This window comes from Delphinus delphis, chromosome 4, assembly GCF_949987515.2.
Source record: "Delphinus delphis chromosome 4, mDelDel1.2, whole genome shotgun sequence".
Taxonomy (NCBI): domain Eukaryota; kingdom Metazoa; phylum Chordata; class Mammalia; order Artiodactyla; family Delphinidae; genus Delphinus; species Delphinus delphis.
The window spans coordinates 103,248,590-103,268,793 of NC_082686.1; positions in this window are offsets into that span (position 1 = coordinate 103,248,590).

A 20,204-nucleotide genomic window follows, 5' to 3' on the forward strand; every position below is an offset into this window, starting at 1 on the left:
GCTTCAGCAAGTTGCAATTTTTTTTGCTGGCAGAGGGTCTTGCCTCGATGTTGATGGCTGCTGACTCGTCAGGCAGGTGGTGCTGAAGTGTGGGGTGGCTGTGGTGATTTCCTAAAATAAGACAGGAATGAAGTTTGTCACATCAATTCCTGCTTTTACAAATGATTCTCTGTAGCACACAATGCTGTTTGATAGCATTTTACCCACAATAGAACTTTTTCTAAAATTGGAATCAATCCTCTCAAACCCTGCCGTTGCTTTATCAACTAAGTCTATGTAATATATGTAATATTCTAAATCCTTTGTTGTCATTTCAACAATCGATTAAGTTCACTATCTTATATGCACAGTTTGTGGCACCCCAAAACAATTACAATAGTAACATCAAAGATCACTGATCATAGATCACCATGACAAATATAATTATAATGAAAAAGTTTGAAATATTGTGAGAATTACCAAAATGTGACACAGAGACACAAAGTGAGCAAATGTGGTTGGAAAAATGGCACCAATAGACTTGCTCAACACAGGGTTACCACAAACCTTCAATTTATAAAGAACACAATAACCTGCAAATTGCAGTAAAGCCATGCACAATAAAATAAGATATATATACACAACCAAACGTAAAATAGATAGCTAGTGGGAAGCAGCCGCATAGCACAGGGAGATCAGCTCAGTGCTTTGTGTCCACCTAGAGGGGTGGGGTAGGGAGGGTGGGAGGGAGACGCAACAGGGAGGAGATATGGGGATATGTGTATATGTATAGCTGACTCACTTTGTTATAAAGCAGAAACTAACACACCATTGTAAAGCAATTACACTCCAATAAAGATGTTTAAAAAAAAAAGATATGCCTGTATACCTTCTCTTGATTTTGCAACAAACCAGGCTGAGTACTGATGGTCTCCTTTTTGTTTTTACAGAAGTAGCACTAAAACTCAAGTTTGTAGGTTCTCCCTGGTCCGCAGATTCCGGTCGATTTTCTGTACATGCTCACTAGCCATTTGCCAAAGCTCACTCTTGCTGCCACCAGTGGGAGCATGCACAGGGAGCCACCACAGTAGGCCGGGGGTGGGGGGGGAATGAAGCACACAGAACACTGGGGGTACCCATAGGCCAGTTGGGGGTATCTGCTGGCAAGGTGCCCCCAGCAGCTCATGGGCAAGGTTCTTGATGGAGTCTGTGACACAGGAGAATCTGTGTCCCTTTGACGCCCTCCAAGAGTCCAATCTGGTGCCCTCCCAGTCTTCCCCTGCACCTGCCCAGTCATGCAGCTCACAACTCAGTACCCTGGATGGGTGAGAGAAATGAGCCTCGAGAGTGTCCCACACAATGGGGAATCCAGGTGCTCATTCACACACTCTCATTTCCCCCACTGGAGAAATCACAGGCTGAGAAGATCTGTCTTGGCCCTAAGCAGTGCCGTCTTGGGGATGGGGTGATGCAGGTAGTCAAATTGTTCCTCTTACCCACTCCATTACATCCAAACTCATATGTTTTTGTTTCAGTGGTGTGCTAGGATTTTTGCACTGGAAATTTTTACTTCCCCAAAGGCTCTCTTGCTCATGGATGACTAAGACAGTGTTTTCCAGGGGCTCCTGGACTGTAGCCAAGAGGGACTGGAGCCGGTTCACAGGTCATTGCAGGGTCCAAAGCCAGGGCCAAGGTCCAGTTGCCTATTATCTGTCACATGAGTAGGCAAGATTCTTCCTGGACCCCTTGACCTATGAGGCTGGATCCCACAGCTCCCACAAAGGCACTTTTGTCCCTGGATGGATGCCGAATTGTTGTTGTTGGGGGAAGGCCACAAATGAGTGATGTCTTATTCAGCCATATGGCTGACATCACTCCCCAAACAGCTCAGCCCTGTATCTTTCAGCAAACTGAGAAATTCATGAATGGAAAAATGTGGACATCCCAGCTTTATTTACCACAAAATTCTTGGATCCATCAACTACCTAACTCTTAACCTCCAGCTCCATTCCTATAATTCCCAGATTTATTCCTGTCCAATATTGCCTCTAAACTTTGAAAATTGTCCCCCACTGTCCATCCCATGCTTGTCCTTTGGATCTGAAATGGACTTGGCTTCTCTGATTTGACCCCCTCCTTATTTCCTGGCTCATCCATCCTGAGTATCTACTCCAGGAGATCAAGCCTAGGCTCCCAGACCAAACTAGTCATTATCCAGATGCTTATCTGACATCTGCTTGGGAAAAAGTGGGAAACAGTACATGATGGTTGGACATGCTACAATAATCATGAGTATAGTCAGGAGGGCACAATTCTGCCATGCTGTCTGCTTCTTCTACCACCACCAGCAGCAGCACTTTTCCATGTCCTGGGTGTGTGAGAAGGAGTGGTCTGGCTCAGCTCACCACCACCAGAAGCAACAACTGATTTATCACTAAACTGAGAGACCAAGGCATGAAAGTGGACAAGACTATAAGCTCCCTAGAGGTAAGAATTATGTGTGTCTTATTCATAATTGCCTCTTCAGGGCATGCCAGTGTCTAATATGTGAGTAGGTTCTCAACAAATTTGTTGAAATAATTAATTAGGAAAAGAGTGGTACTGTCTTTGATCTCTATCTTATTGTCCTTTAAAGGAATTTAAGTCAATAAACATGTATTGTTCCAATCACGGTGCAAGACCTTGCAAATATATGAATAGATGAAATGAGTTACATGTAATCTTTTCTCTCAAGAAGTTTACAGCTCCCTTTAAGCATAAAGGCAGACACATTTTAGACACCCGTGTGTTGTTTCACTAGAGTTACAGATAAATAACTACGAGCACAGATAGCACTTTATGGAGTAATTTATTCTGTTAAAGTTGGAAGCCTACAGGGGAAAAAAAGTGACATTTGGGCTGGGCCTTGAAATAGGAAGCAGTATCTCAGGGGAACTTATAATGACAAGAATGAAATTGACCACACAGTGAGGACTCTGTGAAGAACAGCCCAGCCTGAGACCAGAGTGAATTCAGGGCTGCTAGTGCCCCTCTGGCAGACAGAGCTAACTGTTTGACAGAAGTCTCTATCACAGGAAGCCTAGGACGTACTGGAGATGTCCTAGAAGAACCCTGAGGACATATATTGGGAACTTATGACAACCACAGCTCTCCACCAAGATCAGCCAGTGGTCCATGCAGCTCAGCCTGGAAGATGCCTCAGGACTCTGGTCAGTTCTAAGGCTCCCTCAGAGGGTTTCTGGGTTCTTCTGGGCAGGCCCTGCAGATCCAAGTCTGATGAGGTGGGTCAGAGCCAAGATGGAGAAGTCTGGGACTCAAGAGACGACCTGGAACCACTCGAGTCTCTAAGAGTATAGCTAGCTTTCTGTGCTCACCCCCAGCAGGAATCTCCTGTGCAATTTCCCCAGCTCCTGAGGTCATCAAAACACAGAGCCTCCCTGAAGACTCAGACTAGTCTGAACATATGGGTGTAGACATAAAACGGGGGATACCCTTTTACCTGCAGTCAACTATAGGAAATAGGCTGGAGCCCAGATACTGAAGCCCATGTGGGAAGAAAAAGTCCATGATCCATAAAAATGATGTGGGGATGTATTAAAACCAGAAGTTTGTCTCTCTTGACTATTTAGAAGACAAAATAGCAACTTCACTGAGCAAGAAGCTAGTTACACAAAATTAGAGGAAGTGAGACCCCTAGTAGCACTCAATGCAGGTGACCTAAAGACCCTAAAGAAACACCCCAGGATGAATCAGGATATTCATATATTCCCCTGAAACGTCATCAGGGCTCCAGCTGCAGCACTGCTACTTATTGTTTGCCTGATGTTTCTGTTACTTAAATAAGTGTTATCAATAGAATGTTATAACAGAAAAGAATACATTTTCTAAGGAAAAAGGAGCTTCATTGAAATTTATTTGCATTATGAACTAGATTAACGAGTAATGACAATATCTTAATTGGTACAGAGTTTCAGTTTTTAAGATACTTTCCCACTCATCATTGTATATGGTGCTAATAATCCCTGATGAAGTAGGCAGGTAAGACACTAACAGAGAGATTAACTGCACCTCCCATGGTTCCACAGTAAAACAGGAGGCAAGCCCAAAGAGGCTAATTCCCAATTCTGTGGTTTCCTAATCCTGGCCAAATATGGCCACCAGGAATACCACTGTGATCCACTCATTTTATTTAGCCATTTCCAGATTTCATCTGTCAGATGCTTTCCATGTGAGTTGCTCAGGTGACGAATTGCTCTGTAGCTGACTGTTCAGCATTCAAAGAACCTTAGTTCTTAATACCTATTACATACTTTACGAAAAGTGTTCATAGTAGTGTTTGAAACAAAATAATTCTCATCTCTTTTCTTTATGATGCATGTTACCTTTGGCATGTAGTAAAAGGAATGTAAAACTAGCTTTATATCAGGCTTTTAAATATCTAAAATCACAATTTGGATAACTATTTTAAGGTAGATAAGATGTGCTGCTAAGTTCTGAGGAAAATTTCATCACAACTGAGACTTTAAAGTCTCCACATATTCCCTTTGTTTTTAATTAATAATTAATTTATTTATTTATGGCTGCATCGGGTCTTCGTTGCTGCATGCAAGCTTTCTCTAGTTGCGGCGAGCAGGGGTTACTCTTCGTTGTGGTGCGTGGCCTTCTCACTGCAGTAGCTTCTCTTGTTGCGGAGCATGGGTTCTAGGCATGTGGGCTTCAGTAGTTGTGGCTGGCAGGCTCCAGAGCTCAGGCTCAGTAGTTGTGGCACACAGGCATCACTGCTCCCCGGCATGTGGGATCTTCCCGGACCAGGGCTTGAACCTGTGTCCCCTGCATTGGCAGGTGGATTCTTAACCACTATGCCACCAGGGAAGCCCCTCCCTGATTTTAAACTCTGAATTCAGGAACCAGGAAGGATGCCAGTGAAGTCTTTTACCTGTTTGCCATTGTATGGAAAGTGCCCAGGGCCCAACCCTGAGCAAGCAGGCACTCCCTCGGTGCACACCCACTGGTCCCCCGTCTTTCCCAGGCTGGTCCACTGCACCTCACCTCTAGTCACCCACATGCTCACCACCACCTCAAGACAGGATATGCACCTGCTTCCCCATCCAGTGTTCCACTTGTAGATTTGCCTTGTCTGAATTCCAGCTCTGGTCTCTCTTATTAATTAGCACAAGCTTGAAAAAGAGCATTGGCCCACATGTTGGATGGGTAATACATTTACACCAAACTCACAGAGGGACAAATAGACAGTCCAGTAAAAAAGCCTAATAAAACTTGACAGCAAGCATCAAATAAAAATGTCCTGCTCCTCATTTTAAATCTATTTTTGCTGATATTTGCTGTTGATATTACTCAGATTGCAGCTATAAACAAAGCCAAAGGACAGAGGAAGGAAACGGGGAGGGAAGGAAGGAAGGAAGGGAGGGAGGGAGGGAGGGAGGGAGGAAAAGAAGGAAGAAAGGAAGAAAGGAAAGAAAAAGAAAGAAAGAAAGAAAGAAAGAAAGAAAGGAAGGAAGGAAGGAAGGAAGGAAGAGGAAGGAAGGAAGGAAGGAAGGAAGGAAGGAAGGAAGGAAGGAAGGAAGGAAGGAAGGAGAAAGATGGACAGGAGGCTCTGGCCTCACCTCTTTGCAGCTTTGCTCAAAACTACTAAGTAACTGATACTTGTCTGTCAATTAGTTTAATATGGTACTCTTTTAAGAATATATCTTTCTAACAGTTGAACCCAAAGGAAACTCAAAGGTCTGACACTTTATGGATAGAATTTAAGAGACTATGACAACTGAATGGAGAGATTTAGAGGTAGGAAGTTCCTTCTAAGACTTCTTATACCATGACACCCTTTTAGATTTCAAAACAAAGCTCAAACTTGGTAATGAGTTGCAGACAAAAAACGTTGCCTGCCATTCCAGTAAATACTGCCCGCCATCAAGCCCTCAGCCACAGCAGCCACCCCCACTGGTGTCCCCTGAGAGGGAATTCAGGATAGAGAAAAACAGGACACAGGTCCTAGATAAGATGCATATCTGAGGAATAACTTCAGTGAGCCCAGACTCATGCACCTTCCCATACATAGGAAAGCACTAAAACCATTAACTTGAGATGTCTATTTTTTGTGATTAGCAGTAATCTTTTGATGTTTGACTACACTTATTTCTTTCCCCAGCAAAAACTCCTATGTATCCTGGCTCCTCCCTTACCTCTTTGGAATAGTTCTTCAGAGCTATCTGAGGGCTGTCTCCCGGGCTACAGTCCTCAGTAAGCTCCCTGAATAAAACGTAAGTCGCAACTTTTGGGTTGTACGTTTTCCTTCAGCCAACTAAGTTTTCAATAGAAGTTCTTGCAATACTCATCCTAAAAGAGAACCACAAGATTCCACCTGTCTTGTTCTGAGTATACCTTAGCCTGTTTCTCTTTGGTAATCTTATAAGCTTTTCTCTGAAGCCAGACTCCCCAGGTTAAAATCTGGGTTCTGCCACTGTATGACTTGGGGCAAAATACTGTCCCTTCTCCACCACTTACTAGCTGTGTAACCTTGAGTACACAATTTCACCTTCTTTTGCCTCAGTTTCCTCATCTGAATAAAGATAACACTATTACCTACCTCATAAAGTTTTTGTAAGGATTACATGAATTAATGTATTTACATAAGGCACTTAAAACAATGTCTGACTTGTAGTACACACTGTTTGCTATTATTATTTCTTCCTAAGAATAAAGACATGCTATAGGTCTCTAATCACAACTAGAGTTGGTTATGCAAATGCCAACCACAAGCCCCAGGAAGAACAAAAGATAATGGGAAAACAAAGTAATACAAAGCAGTGCTAAATCACAGATTCCACACTCCATCTGGTAGTTTTAACTAGTGAGCTGTGATTTCATTTGCTTTCCCTTCCCTTGATCACCCTTTTGATCTAGAGATATAAGAAGGGTGATGAACTTGAAAGGCAAGCAACAAGAAGTAGGAATAGGGAAATAAGAAACTGGTGCATTTCAGACTGGACAGACAGCCCCTTACCAGGGGAATGCTTCACCTGCCCCAACGCTGCTCTGTCGCAGGGTTCAACCTCTTCCCTGCCTACTTACTCCCTGGTTATAGAAGCACAGAGGAATGGAGAGAAGTCTGTGCTAGGATTGGCAAACTTCCAGAGCTGTAAGATACAGAAGAAAGGGCATGGATCTAGGAATCAGGCCTCTCATCCTAGCTCTGGCCCAGGCCTCTGAGTGACCTACGATGAGTCACCTGAATTCTTTCTTCTTCTGTTTCATTTACAGAATGAGAATGCCTATCAGAGTTAGGTCCTAAGCTTAATTATAAAGATTTTAAAGCTACAAGGACAAAAGTAAGTCCCAGGGGGTGAGGGAGAACTCTTGTTTTTACAGGACAGACTGTGCACTGCACACTATCTACTGTCCATGACATCTGGGCCAACTGGTGTGACAAGAACACTCCCACAAATTTATAATTTATAAAATGTCTCCTAGGGGGCAGTACCACTCTACTGAGAATCATGGCTAAAAGGCTTCAGAGAATCTTTAACATGATAATGTGAGCGGTGCTGAGAAAAAAGTTTGCTTAACCACAGAACACCTTCCAAGTAGCTTCTGGAAAGATTATCGTTTCACTAATCACACTTTGGGAAATATTGGCATTGATCATTTTTTAAAAGTGAATTCAATAGTGAAAACATGCTGAGTACCTGCCGCAAGTGAACAGCAGTAAGAAGGTTCTGGAGATATCAGGGATGGAAAGCCTGATGCTTGGCTGGGCCTCTCAATGTATTAGTAACATAGAAAAGATATCATGTCTCCAAAAGACAAGAGAGAGGGAGCTCACAGAAACTTTTCTAGGATGTTTGGAACCAGGCACAGAGCCTGAGTCATCAGTACCATTCAGAATAAATGGTATGAAAGTTTTATACTTGGAGTACAGATTGTTGCTTGGAAGTTACTCTTATGGTCCTTGGATATATTAATTAATATTTATTTTTCAAAGTCTACAAATTTCTCTATGCTTACTTCCCAAAAGGAAATGGTACTTGTAGATCAGTCCAGTGAATGAGGTGGATAATCTTGCCTAATTTTTTCATTATCAATTCATTATATAAAATTAAAGCAATGCAGTGTTATTTCCATGATTTTCCCAACCTGCAGGTTTTATACACGTTGAAAGATATGTTTAAATTAGAAAGTCTATATTTTAGGTTTCTCTTCTCCCAAACCTGGCTTTAACTCATAATCTAATGATTACTAGAAAAATAAAAGTCCCACTATTCATGGCCTAGTGAGGCTAAGAATGTCCTGATCTCTACCTCAAGTGAAAGAAATAGACTCTAGTAAATAATTACAGAAGAAAGATATCTCACCCAACCTAGAGCCTCAGAAAGGGTTTCCTGAAGACTAATTAATAGGGAGCCAAAATTATCTCCATAATTACACTGTCAATACATTCTTATTTCAACAGATTTTAAGATAAGTGTGAGAATAATGCTTCTGATTTTCATTAAGTACTTATCATGCACTGGTGCCATCTGGTGGACATTTTAAAACTAAAGCTAAAAGTATTATTTAAAAGAGTTTGGGGCTTTCTCCTCTAACTTAAATAAAAAGAAAGTCAAAAAATACCTTTTATTATTTTGCAACATACTTTATCTTATAGTTTCTATAACTTGGGGACCAATGCATTAATTCACTCCCACGAGGTTCTATTAACCTAATTCAGGTCACTTGCAACACAGCCACATCTCATCTTTATCCAGATTTATGAATGGGTTAAGTTACCACATTATATGTAAGATAAGTACTTGCAGTGATGTTGCAAAGCAAATTCAGATGAAATGGGCAACAGCAGAGCATAGTGTTTGTCCATATCTTTAAACCTGCTTCAATTCATCCAACAGTTTTTAGTGAGAAGACTTTTATTTATTCAGAAAATCTAAATTATAGGTATCAGCGGTCCTGCTTGAACAAGATTCAGAGAAGCACAAACCTTAAGGAGAAAGAATTTCTTGTTATAACTGCATCAAAGTTAAATACTTCTGTTTAATGAAGGATATTATTTGCAAATTTAACAACTAATAAAATGAGTGAAGATATTTGCAATTTCTGAAACCAGTAAGTGCTATTATAAGACATTTCATCAAATCAACACAAGACAGAAAAATCAAAGAAAGAAGAATATAAATAAGCACTGACCAAAAGGGATATGACTGGATATTCAGCATGTTATCAAATAAATATAATTAAAATGAGATATCACTTTACACCTATCAGGTTTACGAAAAATTATTTAGAAACACCTGATACTAGCAAGTAAGTGCTAGTGAAAAGTGTGAGGAAACAAAAGCCTCAAGTATTGCTGACAAGAAAGAAATCTGACAGTACTTAAGTATGCATATATCCCACAGCCCCACAATCACATTTCTGGGTATATTAGTTACCTATTGCTGTGCAACAAATTACCCAAGATTATTATCTCAAAGTTTCTGTGGGTCAGGAATCCAGATGTGGTTTAGTCAAGTGCCTGAGTAGGGTCTCTCAAAAGGTCACAATCAAGAGTCAGCTGGGGCCGCAGTTACCTCAAGGGTAACTTGGGAAGCATCTGCTTCCAAGCTCACTCACAAAGCTGTTGCCAGATCTCAGAGGCTTGTTGGCTGTTGGTCAGAGACTTAAGTTCCCTGCTACATGGACCTCTCCACAGGGTGGTTCCTAACATAGCAACTTGCTTCCCCCAAAGAAGAGAGAATGAGAAATGGCAAGTAAGACAGAAGTCACAGGTCTTTAAAAATCTAATCTTGGAAGTGACATCTCATCACAATTGCCAGATGCTATTCACTAGAAGAGAATTGCTAGGGTCAGTCCACATGAAAGGGGAGGAGATTAAACAAGGTGTGAATATTAGGAGGCAGGGATCATTGGGAGCTATTTTTGAGGCTGCCTGCCACACTGGATATACACCGCAGAAACTCTCAACAGATCAATATAAAGTAAATAAAACAGGGATGAAGCTGCTCATTGCAGTATTGTATGCAAGATAACTGCAGGCAACTTAAATGCCCATCTATGGGAAAACAGATGAGAAGAGAAAGGGTGATAAATGTATATGGTAGAATATCATGCAACAAAAAATAGTGAACCAAATTTATATACAGCAACATGGATCCATTTCAGAAACCTAATGCTAAGTGTAAAAAAGTAATACAGAATAAAAATTTTAGCACAACAGCATTTATTTAAATTTAACCCATGGATAACATTACATATTGGGTGGGCCAAAAAGTGCCTTTGGTTTTTAAGTAAAAATAAAAGACACATTTTTCATTTTCACCAAGAACTTCATTGAACAACGTATTCACCCTTTTGTTCCACTACCTTCTGCCATTTTTCAGGCAACTCCATAATTCCATCTTCCCAAAACTTTTTATCTTTTTGAGCAAAGAACTCTTCCAGGTGCCTTTTACAGTCTTCCAGGGAATTGACATTCTTTCCATTAAGAGAATTTTGTAAAGACCGAAATAAATGGAAATCCGAAGGTGCAATGTCTGGTGAATACGGCGGATGAATCAACTTCCCAGCCAAGCTGTAACAGTTTTTGCCTGGTCATCAAAGAAACATGTGGTCTTGCGTTATCCTGATGGAAGATTATGCGTTTCCTGTTGACTAATTCCGGACGCTTTTCATTGAGTGCTGCTTTCAGTTGGTCTAATTGGGAGCAGTACTTGTTGGAATTAATTGTTTGATTTTCTGGAAGGAGCTCGTAATAGAGGACTGCCTTCCAATCCTACCATATACACAACATCACCTTCTTGGGATGAAGACCGGCCTTTGGTGTGGTTGGTGGTGGTTCATTTCGCTTGCCCCACGATCTCTTCCGTTCCACATTATTGTACAGTATCCACTTTTCATCGCCCATCACAATTTATTTTAAAAACAGAACGTTTTCATTACGTTTAAGTAGAGAACCACATGCAGAAATACGGTCAAGGAGGTTTTCTTTGCTTAACTTACGTGGAACCCAAACATCAAAGTGATGAACATAACCAAGATGGTGCAAATGATTTTCAACGCTTGATTTGGATATTTTGAGTATGTCGGCTATCTCCCGCGTGGTATAACACTGATTGTTCTCAATCAATGTCTCGATTTGATCGCTATCAACTTCAACTGGTCTACCCGACCATGGAGCACCATCCAGCGGGAAATCTCCAGCACGAAACTTGGCAAACCACATTTGACATGTTCGATCAGTCACAGCACTGTCTCCGTACACTGCAGAACTCTTTTTTTGCGTTTCAGCTGCACTTTTACCTTTCTTGAAATAATAAAGCATAATATGCCAAAAATGTTGCTTTTTTCCATCTTCAGTATTAAAATGGCTACACAAAAATTCACCAATTTTGGTCTTTTTTTAAAGGCACGCTAATGATGACAGCTGTCGCATACAATCTAACAAATTGTTTTGAATGAAGTTAAAGACAACTAAGTGCTACTAGAGCCATCTTACAGAAAAAAACCTAATGAACCTTTTCGCCAGCCCAATCTCTTTCAAGAATTTCAATATATCTATATAAAAGTATGGGAGGTAGACATACATGGCATAAGTGACAATGGGAAAAAGGAATGGCATGATGCATTGCATGAACAAAAATCAACATGCTATGAAATGAATAAAATCAACTTAATTCTGTAGATCTAAAGGCATTAAAAACAAAGCCCCAAAGACAAGGAATAAAATGAATGCATCCCTCCACTGCTGTGCTCAAGCCCCTAAGTTCTCCTTCCTAGAGACACAGTTACTGATTATAGAAGATATGTGCATATACATAGTCTTTGCACAGGTTAGTTACCTGTTATATTTCATCCCCCCTACCCTTCTATATGCTACTCTGAACATCTGGGGCTGGGAAACATCAAACTATACTTTTAAGTTCTCTTGCCAGGTAGCTTCCTGTTAGGCACTGAAAGGAACTGAGGAAGCTGAAGAAAGAGAAAGGCCCTGGCTCCCAATGTGTGACCATTGCTGGCAGACACTCTTGCTGCTATGGAAATGGATTCCAAATGAGCAGCCAGGGCAGAAGCAGCAGCCTTTGGTTAAGTGACACCTCTTCAGCAGATCCAGGCCTGCCTCTGTGCCTTCAAGAGTACAGCAGCAGGTCAACACAAGGGCGGCAGCATCTGCACTTCTATCTCTGGGTATCATCCCTTCATCTTCCTTTTTACTGCTCCAGGCCCACTTGTTTTCCTTTTTGTACTTCCAGCCCCTTTATGTGAGTAGAGACAGTACAGACCATCTGAAAAATACTGCATTTCTATTACCCTCACAATAATAGGACACACAATTTTAAACAACAGAATTCCCATTTTACAGATAAGTAGATTGAGTCAAAGAAGGGAAGTACTTGCCTGAGGATCACAGCTGGGATCTGAACTCAGGACATTTGGCTCTTGAGCCTATGCACTTAACTATATTCTGCACTTCCTTTCACACACATATAAGTAGAGTAAAACTGTATTACCATATGATGTAATATAAAAAAAGAAAATGTGACTGTACGGTAAAGACAGCTGAGTACCACCTGTGCGCCTTTTATTTTGTATCCTCATACCTTAGAAAAAGGAAAATATGAAAAAGCAGTTATACAATAAAGGATATGACTGACCTCCCTTCCTTCTTGATACATTCATTCATATGCTTGGGGTAAATATGGTTCCATATTTCATACTACAGGTCTGATGCTCAACTTTCCATGGTTTAGTCAGTGGGAAGCACCAGACTGGGTAAACATCTTATCAGACCCGTAACTCATGTTAGATTGTTTTGCATCATAAACTATTTTTTTAAATAACTAAAAGAAGTACTAAGACAAATCATATCACAATCTTTAAAATTCTTTTTTAAAAAAAGCATTTCTATTTTTTTGCTTGCACTGGAAATTCTCAAATCACAGAACAATGGGGAAATTTGTATAGGACATTGGTGATGTTAACATCACTGAATTAGATTAGAGTCCAAAGCTAGGGGCTGTTAGATGATTTTATTCTCAAACCAGTAAGCCTCAATCCAACTCCTGTGAACTTCAGTTTAGTCCCAAATATGTGACAGAAAGCGGTCATGTTACTGTGAACATTTACAGCTTTGAACATTCCTAATGGAAAGAAAACTGCTTTTAGTTTCCTAACACAAAGGTCTCCCTGGATTGCCAAAACTGAAAATTGCTAGTCCTGTCAGTTGCCTTCTGCCTCATAAAATGTAGACCCTCTCTTCTCTTTTCCCTTACTTAATATCCTCCTCTTTCCTTTTGCTAATATCAGCAATAACAATGGGTCCTTTTGTGGGACTCCTATAAATTCCACTTGACAGAACTGAATAAACACACACACATACACACATGCACCCTCTCTTCTGTCACATTAACTTTTCTCTAAGGAACATCTTAGATTATCAGAAATGAATAACTTGCCAATAAAATGTATCAATATTCACTTAACTTTCTTTCAAATAAATCATTTATTTTTTATTATGATTATTTGATTTATTAAAGGAAAAATTTTTTCCTCTAATATTAGCTCTTACACATGGCAATGCCTTTAATTCCCCTTTTAATTCTGAAATAACAAATAAAAAAAATGTACAGGGAGGTCCTGTGTATTCTCCACCTATCCTCCCACCAGGGTAACATCTTGCATAACTAGAATACAGGACCAAAACCAGGAAACTGACGCTGAGACAATCCACAGAGCTTATTCAGATCTTATTAGTTTTACAAGCATGTGTATGTGTATCTGTCTGCCTGTCTGTGCAATTTTATCACCTGTGTAGTTTCATGTGATCATCACCACAGTCAAACCTCAGAACTGTTCCATCCTCAAAAACCTCCCTTGTGCTACCCGGTAAAGCCACACCCAACCTCCACACACACACCCATCCCTAAACCCTGGCAATCACTAAGCCATTTTCTATCTATAAATTTGTTGTTTCAAGAATGTTATATAAATGGAATGACACAATATATAACCTTTAGAGATTGACTCTTTTCACTCAGCATAATTCCCTTGAGATTCATCCAAGTTATGTGTATCAAGAGTTCATTCCTTTTTGATGAATAATATCCCATGGTATGAATGTACAAGTTTGTTTATAAGCAATTTTTAAATTTTCTAAAAAATACTTTTTTCCTAACAAAATCTTACATGAAAACCAAATACCTAAATAAAAGTGAAGCTGCTTGCCTGAAGCAGAGTTGGGAACAAATGGAGCTAGGTCTTCTTGGCCTCCCCCATCTGCCCAAGGTACCATTATTTAAACCAGTAAAGCCTATAATACAGACAGAAAGGAGAATGCATGGGAATGAACCCAATAAAATTTTTGTACTTGTCCATAACAGTGAAAGCAGCAGTAAACGCCAGGCTGCTTTAAGGGACTCTACAGGAGTATATCCACTATCATCTTAACTTTAACCCTATCCAATGAATGGGGGAAGGGAGATTGGCTATTTCTACAATCAGAGAAGGTATCCACTGACAACTACTTAATGAATTTTAAAGATGAAGAGACTATCAGTTAGCTATTGCCAATGATACTACATAAGAAACCACCCCAAAACTCAAAGGCTTAACAACTAATCATTTATTCTTACACTCGGGGTTGTTTAGAGTGACACTGCTTCAAATATTCCATTCTGAGCCCAGATGAGGCAGTGACTATCCAGGACATTTCTTCTCGTGGTGAAGGCAGAAAGACAGGAACACAAATGCAAATAAGCAAAGGCATTTTAATCTTCTTACCATATCCACTAACACCCCACTGCCAAAGCAAGTCACACAGCCAAATCCAAAGTTAAGGGACAAAGAAATACACTCCACCACCATAAGGACTGGGGCAATATAAGGCTATTACTTACAGAGGAATTAAGAATTGTGACCAACAATTCAATCTACCACACTCAGAAGATTTGCTATCTCCCAAAATATATTTTCTCCATTTGAATGTGCCTTTGCTTAAGTCCCTAACAAAAATGAAAATACTCTCAGGAGTAACACTTTACTCCATAACTATTTATTCTATCCCTTACTATGAATATCAAACCATTTCCTATGAAAAGAAGAAAACGCAAACATGACTAGGGAAGGCAGAGTAAGGGACTGGGGGAACAACCCCAAACAAACTTTCTGCAAATTACAAATTTACCTAGGATCAGAGTCTATCTATTCCCACAAAATAAAAGGCAAAATGCCACAGAAATAGTCACAGATGTAGAAAACAAACTTATGGTTACCAGGAGGGAAGGCTGGGTGTAGGGGGGGGATAAATTGGGAAATTGGGACTGACATATACACACTACTATATATAAAACAGATAACTAATAAGGACCTACTGTATAGCACAGGGAACTCTACTCAATACTCTAATGGCATATATATATATGAAAAGAATCTAAAAAAGAGTGGTTATGTGTATATGTATAACTGATTCACTTTGCTGTACAGCAGAAACTAACACAGCATTGTAAACCAACTATTCTCCAATAAAAATAAAAAGGAAAAATGCCAAAATGGAACTCTACCATCAGAACACAGATATTTTTAAGATCCTCTCAGAAACACAGAATTCCACATTCCAGACTATTCAGAGTGTCACCAACCCAGTCTTGCAACACTCCGTGGAGACTTCTATAGCATTTGTTTATGCTGACACTCTAGAACCCAAATGAACACTGATTTATCTCAGCCTCTGTCAAGTAGTCAGCACATCAACATTATTTTGATCCAAATGCATAAACACAGGAAAACTACCAGACATATTTCATACTTCTTGAATACTGCCCAAGAGTTTATCGTTCTGATTACAAGCTACCTTCCCTGCATAGGTCATTTGTACTTCTCTGTCCACATGATCATTTACAAATACCATTTGTGCTATTATATACAATAAAGTACCCTAAAGTAAGAAAACTATTTACTGTGTGTTACATTGAACAGTTGGTGTTAATACTACAACATACGACTTCTGTGGTTAATTAATTATAATTAGCACTACTCACATAAAATTTACCAAGCTTAGAATTAGATGCAGGTTTTGTTTCTATTAAGTAAAATGAAGTCTTGACCAACATGAACAACTCTCCCTACAAATCCCACTTACTGCCTCTCTAACGCCAGTAAGATCTGCTTGATTTCTTATTTCATGCCAGACTCGTAAGGAATTATTTAAAACAAAACCATACCCATTTTTCAAAATATTGACTTCAGTCAAATCATACTACTACCTATATATTTGAGGACTTATGCATTATATTTGTGTTGCCTTAAGGAAATGCAGTCTAGTTAGAGAGAAAGACAAATATACACATAAAAACAGTAATGATAACTCAGGAGGCATATAAAAACTAACCAAGTAGAACAGACAGTAACTGCTACAGAAGTTCAGCAAACAGATCACTGTGGACTGGGCCTCACCTACTTAAGCAGAAAATATTAAGTGAAAAGAGAAACATGTCAATATCAAGAATAGTAAGACTGTAAAAGAGACACTCCTAAAAATTCTACCCCATGGAAAGCATCTTCTGGAAAGGATTTTTGGAAAGGATTTTTGTAATGTGTCCTGAGATTCATACATGCTCTTTGACAGTAATTTCACTCCTAAGAAAATGAGCAAAATGGACAGATTTTTATAAGAAAAGGAAAAAAAAGAAAAACACCTGGCAATGACCAACTTTAGAAATTGGATAATTAAATGCTGGCACATCAGTCTACCAATTGTCTAATGCCACAACAATGCTATGAGGTGAACACAAACCTTCAGGGGCATATAAGTTTACTACTCACGTGTCGGGTTAGTCAAGGGTCAGCTCAGCAGTTCTGCTGATCTTAGCTGGGCTTGCTCAATGTCTGAGGGTTGGCTGGCTTCATACAGGGCAATGGGGCAACTTGGTCTGTGCCATCTGTATCTCTTCCTCCAACACTCAGCCAGGCATGTTTTCACAGTTAAGACAGAGGTGCAAGTCCTCCTGAGCCTTACACTCAGAACTTCCACCTCATTCTAATCACCAAAACCCAGAGAAGAGTATAAGGGCACTACAAAGTTACATCTGGGGTCAACAAACTATAGGCTACAGGCAAAATGTGACCTACTAATTTTTTTTTTTTTTTTTTTGCGGTACACGGCCTCACCGTTGTGGCCTCTCTCGTTGCGGAGCACAGGCTCCGGACGCGCAGGCTCAGCGGCCATGGCTCACGAGCCCAGCCGCTCCGCGGCATGTGGGATCTTCCCGGACCGGGGCATGAATCCGTGTCCCGAACCCGTGTCCCCTGCATCGGCAGGCGGACTCTCAACCACTGTGCCACCAGGGAAGCCCCTGCCTTTTTTTTAAATAAAGTTTTATTAGAATATAGACACTTCCTTTCATTTACATATTTTCTATGGATCTTTCAGGCTACAACAGCAGAATAGTTGTGACAGAGACCATATAACCTAAAAATCCTTAAATGTTTATTATTTAGTCTTATCGTAAAATTACAGTAAAGGGAATGGACACAGTGAAGAGTAAAGAATTGGGGCTATTTCTGCAATCTACCAGTGGAATATTGTTTTATTATTAAATACCTTTTAAAAAATTTAACCGTTTAGAGAAGGTTTATAAAATAATGTTAAAGAGAAAAGAAGGTACAAAAATAAACAGGCAGTATGATCTCACCTCTACATAATCATATATAAGTAAATTACATATATTATATATAAATAATTCATATACATACATTATTTTCATATATATTTTTAAAGGCAAGCCACAAATAAAGAATATATTTTCAAAACAGGTATCTGATAAAGGACCTGTATCCAAAATACACAAAGAACTCTTAAAACTCAATAAGGATATAATTAACACTGCTGTATGTTATATATGAAAGTTGTTACGAGTAAATCCTAAGAGTTCTCATCACAAGGAAAAATATTTTTTTTCTATTTCTTTAATTCTGTATCTCTATGAGGTAATCGGTGTTCAATAAACTTATTGTGATAATCATTTCATGATGTATATCATTATGTTGTATACCTTAAATATATATGGTGCTGCATGTCAATTATATCTCAGTAAAACTGAAAGAAAAAAAACTCAATTTAAAAATGGGCCACCAGGGCTTCCCTGGTGGCACAGTGGTTAAGAATCTGCCTGCCAATGCAGGGGACACGGGTTCGAGCCCTGGTCCAGGAAGATCCCACATACCGTGGAGTAACAGCCCATGCGCCACAACTACTGAAGCCCGCACACCTAGAGCCCAAGCTCCGCAACAAGAGAAGCCACCGCAGTGAGAAGCCCGCGCACCGCAACGAACAGTAGCCCCCACTCCCCGCAACTAGAGAAAGCCGCGGACAGCAACAAAGACCCAATGCAGCCAAAAATAATTAATTTAAAAATTATAATAAAAAAAATAAAAATGGGCTGCCAAAGACAAATATCATATGATATCCTTTATATGTAGAATCCAAAACAAAAATGATACAAGTGAACTTATATACAAAACATAAATAGACCCACAGACATAGAAAACAAACATGGTTACCAAAGGGAAAGGGGAGGGCATAAAATAGGAATTTGTTATTAACATATACACACACTACTATATATAAAATAGATAACCAACAAGGATCTACTGTATAGCACAGGGAACTATACTCAGTATTTTGTAATAATCTATAAGGGAAAAGAATCTGAAAAACATAAGTATATGTGTATGTGTAACTGAATCACTTTGCTGTACACCTGAAACTAACACAACATTGTAAATCAACTACACTTCAATTAAAAAAAAAAAAAGGCCAAAGATCTGAACAGGGCTTCCCTGGTGGCGCAGTGGTTGAGAGTCCGCCTGCCGATGCAGGGGACACAGGTTCATGCCCCGGTCCAGGAAGACCCCACATGCCGCGGAGCAGCTGAGCCAGTGAGCCATGGCTGCTGAGCCTGCGCGTCCAAAGCCTGTGCTCCGCAACGGGAGAGGCCACAACAGTGAGGCCCGCGTACCGCAAAAAAACTTAAAAAAAAAGATCTGAACAGACACCTCATTATAGAACATATACAGATGGCAATTAAGTATATGAAAAGATGCTAATCATCCTTTGTCAACAGGGATTACAAATTACAACAATGAAATACCACTATGCACCTATTAGAATAGCTAAAATCAAAAAAGCTAACAATACCAAATGCTGGCAAGGATGCAAAGCAACAGGAACTCTTACACATTGCTGGTGGGAATGTAGAATGGCACAGCCACTTTGGAAGACAGTTTGATAGTCTCTCCCAAAGCTAAACATAGTGTTACCATAAAAGCCATCAATATGTCCCTAGGTATTCAACCAATTGATGTGAAAACCTTTATCAACACAAAAACCTGCATATGGAAGTTTATAACAGATTTATTCATCATCACCAAAAGCTTGAAATAACCAAGATATGTTTTGACACGTGAACGAATAAACAAAGTATGGTATACCTATACCATGGAATAGTACTCAACAATAAAAATAAATGCACTAACAAGCCACAAAAGATAGAATAACATTAAAGGCATATTGCTAAGTGAAAGAAGGCAGTATGAAAGGTTATATATCATATAATATGTATATATGATATGTATATCACATGTATGACACTCGAAAGGACTAAACTATAGAGATAGTAAAATGATTAGTGGTTGCCAAGGGTATGGGGTTCATGATGAATAGGTGAAGTACAGGGGACTTTTAGGACAGTAAAACTATTCTGTATGATACTGTAATGGTGAATACAAGACATGATGCATTTGTCAAAACCCATGTAACTTTATAGCACAAAATGAACCTTAACCTAATCCATGCAAATTAAAAAAAATCATTTAGGAGGTTAGGGGATTAAATGCAGACTGTGACAAGAGATTCTAACTGTATTACAAATATATAAAAACAACCTCACTGAAGGAGGTGGGGCAGGTTTATTTAGGTCACTAAATAACTCTGGAAATGACTGCAGTCTGTAAGACTAAAGGCAAAAGGAACTGCACATAAGCACTAACTGTAATAAATAATGTTGTAATGGGCAGAGGTTAACAATTCTGATACAGCTATACATGTATACCAGAATTGAATAATTAAGTAAATGAATGGCAGATGACAGGGACCAGGGTTTTTATTTATTTATTTATTTTACTACTGGAGTAGGAGTTTACAGATAAACGAGGGAAGTTAG